The sequence below is a fragment of the Rhinolophus hipposideros genome (genome assembly GCF_964194185.1).
Source record: "Rhinolophus hipposideros genome assembly, chromosome: 11".
In the NCBI taxonomy this organism is placed as follows: Eukaryota; Metazoa; Chordata; class Mammalia; order Chiroptera; family Rhinolophidae; genus Rhinolophus; species Rhinolophus hipposideros.
In genome coordinates, this window is record NC_138057.1 from 42,566,474 (window position 1) to 42,578,864 (window position 12,391).

The following is a 12,391-nucleotide window of genomic DNA, read 5'->3' on the forward strand; positions in this document are numbered from 1 at the left end:
TCCTTGATTTGTGAATAAGTTTCACAGAATTATGTCATCATATCTTTATCGTAGTCAAGACCCAATGGCAGCCCAAGAACGCAGAAGAAGCTCAAACACCTTCCCTGGCTTCCAGAAAAGATCTCTCCATGGGCAATCATTGGAAAACAGACACCTTTCAGTGCCAGATGCACCAGAATGGTAGGAAGGAGGACAAAGAAAGGGAAACTACAGAAGGAAAAAAGAATATATGCTTTTGTGTAGAAATCTTTGTTTTGACTGCAAGTTAAAGAATTAACTTTCTGTGGAGTAAATCTTGCCCCTCCAATGAGACTGTAAATCCCTAGAAGCAAAGCACATGTCTTAAAGTTCCTCTGGCCTTAAAGGAGATAAATAATGCTTATTTATTTATTTTTTTAAATCTAACTAGACATTAAACAAATAACCATGTTATCAATCAAAAACATGAAGAAATTTTAAAAAGTATCCAGGCAGGAAGCAGAAGTCAAATGAATGGTTGCCAGAATTAAGAGTTTACAAGGCCCACAATAATAGCATCACACAATCAGCTCTCTTTGATTAAATTTGGATCCATTCATTCTACAATATTTACTGCAGCCACTTGTGAATCAGGCACTGTGTGTGGCACGAGGGACCCAGCAGTAAGCAAGCAGAGCAGTCTTGCCTCTGGCCCTGGCTGAAGAGATGGAAAAACAGTTGGAGTGGCCGTGTAGAACTCCACCTACTCTTTTCTCATAAGGAAATTAAACATGTGTGTCCTGGTGCCAAAGGTGTTTATGGAGTCAAGTACATGAGTTGCCTTTTGGGAATAATTAAGCCCAACTCTACTTTTAAAATCCAGCCCCATGAACTTACAAACTGAGTGATTTAGGAAACACATTTTAAATATTTTTCATTTGTGAAACTAGAATGCTACCACCTACGCCTCATAGTTTTGAGCATATTAAATACCTGACATTACACTGGGCCCAAAAGTAATGGGCAAAGGTCATTTCTCTCCCTTGCCTTCCCTTTTCCTCGCTGGACTAGTTGCCCTCTCTTAGTTGCTAACACCCTGGAGTCAAGATAACAAGATACTTTGATTATCAAGGAAGAACCAGTCAGTGCTCTTTGCTCCTTGATCCCAGCCGTAACAAGGACCTGGGAATCCGTTCATTTACAGTCCCCACCATCACTTAAACTCTACACCAGCTCTCTTAGGTCCAATCAAAGGCCAGGCCCCTGCTTCCTAGAAACCACTGGTGTACCTGATAATGAGTATCCATGTCTCATGCTTGGGTCACAGCCTCTTTAATATCTTTAAACAACCAACAATTTCTCCTTAACATACTCTGCAGTTTACCCAAAGGCCCATACATTTCTTCTGACTTAGTACTTCCTGGAAAGAATTCGACAACCATTTAGTAGACACTTACTATACTGATGTTATCATCTTAAAGGTTTTGTATCTATATTCACTCATTAATGCCCACATTAACTATATGAAGTGGGTTCCGTTATCACCTTCACTTTTCAGCCGAGGAAGGCGTACCTTAGAAAGTTTAAGTAAGTTGCTGAATGTTCTTCAGCAGACATACTATTAAGGTGTAAGTTCTGGGTCCTTCTCTCCAAAGGTTAGCCCCCTAATGATTCATAGGAGCTATGGTGTTGGAGAGTCAAAGATGGCTCTACTTTAGGCAAGTTCAACATCACCTGGGAGCTAGTCAGAGAAAAAACTCATGGGCCTCCCCCTGATCCACTGAAATACAATCTGCACGTTAATGAGATCCTCATATGATTTATACACACACCGGAGTTTGCAAAGTACTGTTCTAAAATGTAAAGTCACTATTTCCAACCTCTTCTTTAGTTAGGATGGCCCAAAGCTGCCATCAGACTATATGGCACTTTTAATGCAAATTTGAAAAAGGAATCCCATCAGCCATGGAGTGTTTGGCAATATGATATTGTCACTGTACAAAGAAAAAGGCAATTCTTCCATGGGGCTGCCATTCTCCCCCATGGCTGGGCACAAACTGCACAACATCTACACAGACCATCTGCAACGTGTATGGTATTGGCCATTTTATGCCAGTATCATATTCTTTGAAGTGAAGAAGTATCTTCATACTGACACTGCACTTGGCCCTGGCAAGGCCAAAATTCCTAAAACTCTGACAGCACTGCTAACACAAAATTTTTCATTACAATATGGAATATAGGATCAAGATCAGGGGGAGGATAATAGAATCCAAAAGTATTTTAACACACAACTTCAGTGAGGGTTTGGCTGCAGTGTACTATGACCAAATAGCTACTCACTCTTATCAGTTTGCCATAGGCACAGCCTAAGAGGCAGTAAAAATGGCTAAAAAAGGTCAAGAAAGTGAAGACTAGTCTAGTCTTCAAGAATGCACAAAGAAAACAATCACCTGAATAGCTGTGCTCTTACCATACAATCACTGACTGTCTAGCTCACTCCAGACATGCCAATGTCTACTATTGTCAATGCTGCCTGCTTTTCAGCTCAAAACCTTAGACTTCTTACCACAGAGGATGTGTGTACATTGAAAGGAGCTGATAACCTACCAAGCAATCTAATACTCTGGTAGAACTCGGCAGTGATACCAAGTTTCTCAATGTATACCAGTAATACACTCCTCTAAGTCATTTTTCATTTTGAACAAATCATACGATTATTATAAGAAAACTGCATAATCATGTTACAAAGTAATAGTGGCAAGAACTTTAAAAAGTATCTCCTTAGCAAATTCACTTTAAGAAACATAAAAAGGGGGGGTGGGAATGTGTTCAAAGTATACGTTTACAATATATCAGCCTAAAATAGTAATCATAGCTTTTAATGAAGTACTTTTTAATCCCTTGAAACATAAGTGTCGTTTTATAATGTGATAGGTCACAAAAATGTCATTATTTTTTAAAGTACCTATACTTACTGATATTTGTGTCTGGATACATGCCCATGTGTTCATGAAGATCATGAGTATATTAACAATATACTATTTAAAAGCACAATTATGTAGCAAGTATAATTGATTTAGGGCAAACGAATATAGTAGAGAATAAGAGTACAGTTTCTTACAAACAACAAGATTTTAGGCTTTGATACATGTGACTTAGATAAGCAAAACTGTTGCTTTGCCAAATACTAAGCAAGCCCTACTGTAAGTGTCTACAAAAGCTAAAAGTAAACCCGGAACTGAAAGTATTTCTTCAGTAGGGTGAGAATGAGAAAGAAAATGCTACATACCCGCCCTAGATCCCATCAGACCCCATTAAGCATTCACTTTCCTTGGTTCCGACAGGATATATTCCGCCTCTCTAACTGAAAGTAGATGCAGTGGTTTAAAATTGAAGGGGAAAATCACGCATTACTTGGTTTAAAAGAAAAAAGAAAGTATTTATGTGATGCTTTGCCAGGAGTTAACAAAGAACAGCCAAATGACCAGATTCACAACTTCCTACTAAAATGTGTTAAACTATGCCACATGTATTTAATATGGTAGCTGTCAGTCCCTGGACATCCAACGTCTGAGCGGCTGAAAGGGGTTTAGAGGGAGACTGCTTAAGCAGAGTTCTCTCGTGTGTTTGCACAAATCAGTAATGTTCCTTAAAGCGCTCTCTCTTTTCTTTTTTTAAAAACAGCCAAATTGGTATATGTTGACTAGCATATAAGAGATACTTTCATTCATTCATTCAACAGACTAGAACCATGTGCCAAACACTGTGCTAATTTAAGTAACTAATACTCTATGTCTGCCCTCAAATGTGAATTTTCTTTCACCAATTTTAAACAATGTGGATTAGCTGAACACAGACACAAGAGATGCGTTACTTTCAAATGAGACGGGCTGCAAAGCAGATCGGGCAACTGTAAGCTGAGAAAACACTACCTGAGGACAGTAACTATATATATATATATACAATCTGGAGAGGATGCTGGTCTTCATCAGTTTTATCCCCACGCACATAGTATCCAAAGGTCATTTCTAATGCACAAGACAGCAATCACACATAAGTGTGTGCAGGCATGTGTGTGTATGGATACATATGTCTACAGTTCTGCCTGTGCTTCATATGCCTACTTCACCAAAATGAGTTGCATCCCAGTATCGTCATGAAGACCTAAATAAATAAAGAATTTACATAATAGGATTAACACACTGTTAAAGAAAGGGCAAAAACGGCTTGCATTACCTTCTTACCTGACTACAGTCCTCACAACGAGCCATAGTCCAGCTCCCACTCTTGCTAAAGGAAATGCTAAAGTGAGAAAGAACATGACCCCATTGAGTGATGACCCCACTGAATGATAACAAAAGCACACAGAGCTCCACCATCTTTTGTAAATGAGATAATTAATAATAAAAATGCCATGTTATTAATCTAGGAAAAACGGAAGTCCTTGTACTGAGCTAGGCAGCAACACAGATTGAACAAGGAAATATACTGAGGCCCCAAGAAAGGGAAGATGTTTATGTTATAGAGAATAATTATAATATTTGGATTCACCCTGGGAAATCTACCCGTTAAAGAAAGATTCTTTCTTAAAGGTACCTTTAATTTAAAGTGAGTAAATAGAGCTCTTGTATCTTGAAGAAGAAAACCAAAGCTGAATGACTTATACTGCACAATACAAAATTCATTGCAAAGCTTAGTCATTAACGTAGTACTGACACAAATATATACAAAATAGACCAATGGATCAGAAAAGAGAGTTGAGAAACAAACTCACACATAAATTCACTTGATGTGCAACAAAGATGAAAGACACTGCATTGCACTGGGTAAAGGATGGTCTTTTCAATAAATTAGGTGGGTTAATTAGATATCCATATGGGGGGGGAAAAAGTGACCCCCCACCTTACATCATACTCTATAATCCATCTGAAGTAGATTTTCGATCTGAATGTAAAAAGCAAAACAAAAAAGAATTTAGAAAAGAAAGCAGATTATCTGCATGACCTTAAAGCAGGCAAAGATTATTCTTAAAGGATACAACAGGCACTAATCAGAAGGGGGAACAAATGATAAACTGGACTTATTATAATTAAGAACTTCTTTGCACTAAAGAACCAAGGAGAAAAAGTCACAAAAAGTCACAAAAGACATCTGCAATACAGTTAATCAACAGAGACTCACATCCTTAACATATAAAGAAATCCTAGAAAAACAATAAGAAATCAGAAAACCCAACAGAATAAAAGGTAAAAAGTATTCTATAAAAGATAACCAAATGGCCATTACACATATGAAAAGGCACTCAATATTCCAACTTATTGAATAAATGCAAATTAAAACAACAATGTGACACCACTATCCAGCCACCAGAATAGCTAAAATAAAAAAGATTAATAATACCAAGTGTTGTCAATGATATGGAGCAACTAGAACTCTCATACACAGCTGGTGGGAGTATAAATTGGTACAATCATTCTGGAAAATTCTTTGGTACTATCTATGTACTGACACTGACCAGATGTATACCTTCTGACTCAGCAATTCCAAATCCTAGGTACATACCCCAAAGAAATGCATGCTTATGTTCACCAAAAGAGATATAGGAATGTTTATATTGGCATTATTTGTAATAGCCAGAAACACCCAAACTTGTATTAATAGGATATATAAACAAGCTGTAGCATATTCATAAAAATGGAATATTGTATGACAGTGTTGTCCAATACAGTCACCAATAGTCACATATAAATTTAAATGTAAAGTTAAAAGATTAAATAAAAGTAAAAGCTCAGTTCCCCAGTCACCCTAACTACATAGCATGGGCTCAATGGACACATGTGGTTTAGTGGCTACTGTACTGCACAGCACAGACATAAAGCATTTTCATAAAGTTCTATGGGGTACTGCTACTATACAGCAATGAAAATAAATGCATTACAATTACAAGTAATAACACAGGTGAATTCCACAAGTGTAATGTTGAGTGAAATAAACCAGATACAAAGGAATACACACTGTGTGCTTCCATTCATACAAAGCTCAAAAACTAACAAAACAAATCTATGTTATAAGAAGGGAGGATGGTGGTCAGCTTTTGGGGGTTAGGAGTACTGACTACAAGGTAGGATGGAGGCTTCTGGTCATGTTGATTCAGATCAACAGATCTAGACGCAAATGTGTTCACAATGATAAAATGCATGGAGTCAATACTGATGATGTGTATACTTTTCTGCATATAAAAATTACAAAAAGAAAAGGAGAGAGAAGAAAAGAAAGCAGTCTTAGTCTATTGCTGAAGTCTTTCTTTGCTTCAGAGTCCCCTCTGATAAAACTGAACTCAAGATACTCATCCTGGATAAATGACATCATGCCTTGGGATTATGGATTAATTTTAGCCAAGAAAAAGGGATAAAAAAATCTCGTCTTCATTGTCTATTTTTACATGGTTGTCATGGGTATAAAATGAATAAAGAACTACAATGGAACACGGATGGAGTGAGGAGAAGAAACTGTGGCTAGGAAGTATTTGCAAGACATTAAAAGAGAAAGAAAAGTATTTAAAGTAATTTTGAAAGTTGTTATAAGTACTAGGGAATCAGTGGTAATCCAACTCCCAAGAGTCCTAGAGAGAAGGGAGTGGTAAGCCAACTTCAGAAAAAGAGGTGGTTAAGGGATCAAATCAGTTATGAAAAGTCTCCAGATTCCTTCAAACTACTTATTAGAAAGAAAACTTTCAAAGATTTATAGAAGCAGGTGTAGAAAGTTTCTCCATGAAAAAGTGCTGGCTATCTTTGTTGGCCAATAGCCAACAATCCAATTAAAATAACTATCACTAACAATACCCACAAAACCAGCATCTGATTTTCAACTTTAAACATTGTTTTAAAAAAAGCAAACACACAAAAAAACCTACATAGATGTAAATATTGTAATCACTTATGAGATTGAGATGCAAAGAAAGAAAAATTTCCATTGAGCTAGAAACCATTGTCAAAATGAATCTGTTGTTTATTGTCTTTTTTTTTTTAATTTTTTGTAAGCATACTGGAATGGTCAACGTTCAAGAAAGGCAGAAGCTTTAAATTATAACAAAATAACTTTAAAAACAGCTTCATCGTTTTGTTGAGTTTTGCAATCAGAGAATCAGCACGAGGAACATAGTGTTGGGAAGGATTTCAGAGGTTGTCTAGTACACTCCTTGTCTTATTTCAACAAAATTTTCTTTAAAAATTTCACATGTTAAAAATACATTCTATTTTTGAACACATCCAGCTAAGGAGATTTCTCTACCTCCCTTGGAATCCCATTTCAATGACTGTCACTCTGAGGAAAATTTTTCTTAGAAACCTCCTAAACCTGGTCATGCTGTTTATGTTATTTTCTCTTTGTTTTATTCTTAATAAAGATGGAAGATTAATAGTATTCATTTTCTCCATGATGACAATTCATCTTATAACTTCCAAACTGTTTATCATTTGTAAAACATTTTCACATAAATTGTCTATTTAACCCTTGAAACAATCCTATTATTATCTGTCCCATTTTACAAATGAGGAAATTCATGCTTAGAGAGTAAAGAAATTTAGGCTTAGGAAGAAACTGTAGCAATCCCGATGTTACTCAGCTATTCAATGCTTGGGCTCAAACTTAGCTACTTATTTCATATATAATTTACTAAATCACTAACAAGCATCATTCCCCTTCTTCTATTAACTGTACCCAAGAATCCCCTCAGGGACTGTCAATCAAATTGGCCAACCATGTCCAGAGAGCTAGCACAGAATCTAGGCTAGAGCAATCAGGCACAATTTTTCAGGAATTTGAATCTTGAGTGGAGTCAAGGAAGACTAAAAAGAGCCAGAGTTCATTCATCTCACAGATAAGGTCCCCAAGACCAGGCAGGGTTTCCAAGAGCTAGTTCTTTGGCTTCCCCTCAATTCTTGGAGTGACCTCATAGTCCCATAAATTCTCTTTCTACTTAAGTTCACCAGTGTTGGCTTCTGTTGCTTGCAAGCAGAGAACCTTGACTGATACAGTTCTTCAGAGAAACAGATTAAAATATACACTGATTAACTTCTGCTTTTATTATGTGCTTATTATACAGGTGAGAAATATTAAAATGAAATCAGTCTCTTAGCATTTTATAAACTAAGAAAATTCTCTCATGTTGAAAAAAGAAGTACAGTCATTTCTCGTTCAACTGACCAAAGGCAGGAATAAGCTGACAAATTCTCCAGAATCTTGGCTATATTTTTCTCTTGAAAATGGCTTCTGTGAGCTTAGCTTTCTCAGGAGGTACAGAAAATTCAGAAAGCTGTAAATGTGTTTAACAAGGTACTTTTTCTGTAACAAGTCCTTTCTTAGAGTTCACAGAGGACAAGAGATACGGTAGCAACAAGTCCTCTGAGCCTCTCCGCCCAGGAGAGAAGGAAACACAAGTGTCAGGTTTGCAGACTCCTGGCTTGTTAGTCAAAGGCAGCTACAGCCTAAGTGCTAAATGAGCCCCAGTCATGAGGACTACTGAGCCTAAAAGTAGAAACTAGAACAGAAGAAAAGGTGACGATATTACCTACCGACATTAGCATGTGGCTAAGTTCTACTCAGTAACTGTCTTGAGTTCACTTCTTGAAGAAGCATTGTGTCAGATTCTTTTCTCTTCCGGAGACTGGCAAATGGAGCTGAGGGCTGTCAATAATACTTTGAAATTGCCATAAGGATACCTTGATTTCACAGTTCACAGAAATTATAAGGCAATGATAAAGGGATAACAGGATCTGTATGAGGAATAACCCGCTCAATGAACAAAAGCTCCTACAACTCTTGAGGCATGTTGTGGAGGAGGCAAGGAATTATAAAGCTGGAAACTTGCTTACCATGAAGGTAATCTGCAATCTGACTTGAGAAAATGAGGCACATGCATGTGAAGTACCATGTTAAGACCTAACTGGAAAACAAGTCCTAGCATGATTTTTCAGGATGACATCCCCTGAACATAAGCCCTAATGCATCTTTTGGAGCAAAAATTAATGTAAGACCCAGTCTTATTTTCGGGGAAACACGGTATTGCAGGCAATGCAGAAAGAATGCCAATGCCAGATACAGACAGTAAGTTATAAAACTCAAGGGTCAAAACCTTGTGATCTACTTCTTCAAGCACATCTTCAAAACAGTTCTTAGCCACGTTGGCAAAGAAACTGTTCATCTCTTCCTTTTTTATTAAGAGCTGATTTCCGCACCAAAGCAAAGAATAATCAGAGAAGTATTTCTATATAAAGAAACCAAAAAATAATAGTGATGAAAATTCTCCCTTTTGAAAAATAAATGATGTAGTAATCTCAGTCAGATGCCTTACACCTAGAGGAAGCTTAAATGTATCTTTTGATTTGACTAAGCGACAAATATTTAATCCCTTTCACATCAGGTATCAGTAGTTGCGTTTAGGGAAATGGCAAAGTAATCATTTAGGAATAAAGAAACCCTAGCTCACCATATATTCAGAAGTCCTCAAGCACATTCTCTCACTTGGGCTGAGTCCAAGCAGCTCACCTATAAACATTACTTGTTTGGCAAAGAAAGGCCAAAAACAGGATAACAGATACACACTCAGGGAAGAATTAATCTTTATTTTGGTAAAATTTGAGAATTTATTACAAGCCACTCCTGAACCAGTCATCCCTGGAACACTGAGGAAGGTCTATGAAAGGTCATGTGATACCACACCACCATGTGGAGCAAAGATTGTGGCCTGGACTCCCCCAGATCACTACGCCAGCCCCGGACTAACCAGAGGGACTCTTGCTCCAATGTAGTAACACTTAGGCAGGAGCAAAATAAATTCCAATCTCCTGGTGTGGCATTCCATAGCTAGAACCAATTTCACAGCAAACAAAACTGAGCAATTTCCCTTTTAAGAACAGGCTACATCATTTGTAAGTTATGCTCTGCCTTATAAAATATGTGAACTCAGAAGCTAGTACAGACAGTTTGGACAATACTGGAAAGTGATTTGTTTTTATTTATGCTTCTACCATAGATCATGGCCAATGTGACAGCAAGTGCAAAGAAGCTTTCTGAAAAACTAAATGGCTATTTATTTTGTCTTTAGTGTTACAACATAATATAAATCACAACGCACTGCTTCCCATATTACCAATAAAATGCATACTAAATCCCTTAAACTATTTACAGAATGTAGAGACAACCAAAAACTGCTGTAGAAAATTCTGACCAAAACATAAAATATTATTATTAAATAAGTATCATAAACACAAGAAAATAAAATTCAGCTTGGATTTTTAGCTTAGCTTGGATTCAAAACTTTTCACAAGTACATCCTAAACCACACTTTGGTTCTTGTTTTTCAGTTCTCTTCTAGAAGAATTCTGCCCAAAGTAAACTGGTCAGTTTACACTCTGCATGCACATTCCTTTTTCTGAACATTTACTTCTGCCATTCCTCCGCCCCAGTGTGCCCCTCCTTCAGCTGTCTCTTACCCCTTCCTGGATTGTAAATTTCCGCCTAGCCCTGATTAAACCTCTTTGCATCCCTGACAGCACAGTGCATTTATCTCCTTATACACAAAAAACAATTTTGATAGCTATTTGTTGATTTGAAAAAAATCACTTCAACAGCTTTCGAGGCAATAGAGGAGACTTTAGGTGTTTAAGCTTACAAAGGATTTACCAATTCACAAAACAAGACCTTTTTGAGCCTCTACTATGTACAAGATACAATGCCAGGGGGACAATGAAGAATACCAAGATGGAACTGACAAGACAGTTACTTTCAAGGAGCTTAGAGTCTAGACAGGAAATGAAATCAACATCCAAATCATCATAATTAATACAAGCTAGATGATTATAAATACTCCACTATGGGTTCTGCTAAAGGAGGGTGGGATTACTTTGTACAATGAAGGAGAATAGAGAAGAAGTCTACGAGGAGGAAGCGGCAGTTGGGTGAAACAGGAAGGAGACCATAGAATTCCTTAACAAGCATTAACAAATGCAAGGAGTGGGTACAGCTCAGGAAGTTAATGGATGGAGCAAGAGGAGTGTGATGCTGGATGAAGCAAGAGGAGGGTGATGCGTTGTTGGAATATGTATATACATGTCGTTGTGAAAATGAAACAAATGTGAAAGTAATTTATCTTATGAATTCAAGGGTATTAAACATATTGAAGAATTCAAGTTCACTACACGTTAATGTCACTATTTTAGGGAGTACTTAAGTAACTGATATGAGAAGATTTCATAGGATAATTAGGATATCTGAGAAAGAATGTGGTATCTCTTCATGATGTTGATTTCTAACTGAATGGTATTCAACAGAGTAAAATCTACTTAAGTAGAACTTCTATAAAAAGCTCAAATAATGCACATTGTTAAATATTCCTCATTGTGTGTATGAATAAAGCATAAATTCCACTTCATCTTCTACACCTACATGACTGTATAATAAGTGGTCTTCATATGAAAATCTAACATCAAGGCAAGATCCTGCAGGATTCTACTGGAGCATATAAGAAAGATGATTTCTTGGCATAATTAAGAAAGACTGTGTTATATTATAAGGTGTAAACTGGCAACACCTATTGGTCATACTACACATGTGGTAACTCAGCCAAAATTCAGCAGATCACCATATTATCAACCAACTGTATAGTTTGGGAAAGTCATGGATATTTAAAAAACAATTTTTTTTCTTCAACGGAATTGTCTCACAACTGCAACAAAATAAGCATGCCACTTATTTAGGTACTCATTACACTGAGATTTCTTAGGGGCAAAAAAAACAAAAACAAAAACAAAACCTGATCCTTTTAAATTCATACTGCTCAGATATCCAGGCTGCTTCAGCTGATTCAGGTACCATACTTCCAGGTTCAGAAACCTGGCAGCTTTTTTCACTCTTGAGGATACAAGCAGGAAGGATTATTTGCGGAGGGTCTCTGGTATTCGTGGAAAAACCCTCTTGTTGGCATCAGAAAACTAAGTGTGAGAGTATCAACTAGATAAGAAACAGCCAGTTAATTTCAAGGAACCATCCAAGACATAGATATGCCTGATTTTATCTGTAGAGTGAGATGCTTCTAGATGGTAACAGAAATGAAGGTACACAAAATTGCTTTCTTTTACCTATGATTCATTTTTTGTGAGTTAAATCTCAGCTTATGGGTCACACTGGGCATGCCAATTTCTTGCTATTACCTATGGATCCTGGTATATGGAAATATCCTCGAGAGTAGATTATCAAGAGTACTAAGAGAATGAAACTTGTGATGGAAAGCCCTAAAAGAACTGTAGGTGCAAATGCAGTGTTTTGTCAACTAGAGGGGAGGTTTTATCAGCTTGCTATAAGATCAGCACCTACAAGCCCTCAGGAACAAAGACTGTATCCATTAGTGGAAGTACTGATGGATTAATGGAAG

At 37.1% G+C, this 12,391-nt stretch overlaps 1 protein-coding gene across 1 annotated transcript in view; it reads right to left on the reverse strand.

The window, feature by feature from the left end:
* Positions 1-12,391, reverse strand: part of LOC308504853 (guanine nucleotide-binding protein G(q) subunit alpha) — a 270,460-nt gene that overhangs the window by 157,618 nt on the left and 100,451 nt on the right. The window lies entirely within an intron of this gene.